General features: G+C 43.3%; 1 protein-coding gene across 5 annotated transcripts in view; it reads right to left on the reverse strand.

Moving 5' to 3' along the window:
* The window catches only part of HDAC8 (histone deacetylase 8), a 235,475-nt gene that overhangs the window by 18,773 nt on the left and 215,866 nt on the right, over positions 1–836 (reverse strand). The gene's annotated exons all lie outside the window — the stretch shown is intronic.

The following is an 836-nucleotide window of genomic DNA, read 5'->3' on the forward strand; positions in this document are numbered from 1 at the left end:
ACACGGGTTCGTGCCCCGGTCCGGGAAGATCCCACATGCCGCGGAGCGGCTGGGCCGCTGAGCCTGTGCGTCCGGAGCCTGTGCTCCGCAACGGGAGAGGCCGCAACAGTGAGAGGCCCGCGTACTGCAAAAAAAAATAAATAAATAAATAAAAAATAAAAAATAAAGGTTATATGGAAAGGCAAAGAAACTAGTATAGCTAAAACAACTTTGAAAAAGAAAGGGGAATCACTCTACCTGATTTATTATATAGCTGCTACAGTAATCAAGACAGGAATAGGTACATAGATCAATGGCGCAGGAGAGAAAACCCAGAAAAAAGACTGAGACAGTTGCCTTGGAGTGAATGACAGTTTCGGAAAGGGAGGTGGTCCTAGGGAGCTATCTGGATTTTCAGCCCTTCTACTAGATTGAAGAGGCTTTACATCATGACATGCTTTTCAAGACAAATGGAAGCACCCTAGAATTACTAGAGGTACCTAAGAAAGGAATCAGTACCTCAAACATGTAAAATAGTCCATCTCCAGTCCCTTATTTTTCCAGCTGTGTGCAGGTACAGTGACCAGATTTTGTAAACCAAAAACTGGGACATAAGGTCTGATAAAAGATTATTGTCTTAAAAAGCCCCAACATGTATTTCTTTTTTTCTGACTATAAAAGCAATACACGTTCATGGTAGAAATTTGGAAAAATACAGAAAAAGAATACAGAACAAGTAAAAAATTACCCATAATTTAAATCCTACCATCAAAAGATAACTACTGGGCTTCCCTGGTGGCGCAGTGGTTGGGAGTCCGCCTGCCGATGCAGGGGACACGGGTTCGTGCCCCGGTCCG

This window comes from Physeter macrocephalus, chromosome 21 (genome assembly GCF_002837175.3).
Source record: "Physeter macrocephalus isolate SW-GA chromosome 21, ASM283717v5, whole genome shotgun sequence".
In the NCBI taxonomy this organism is placed as follows: domain Eukaryota; kingdom Metazoa; phylum Chordata; class Mammalia; order Artiodactyla; family Physeteridae; genus Physeter; species Physeter macrocephalus.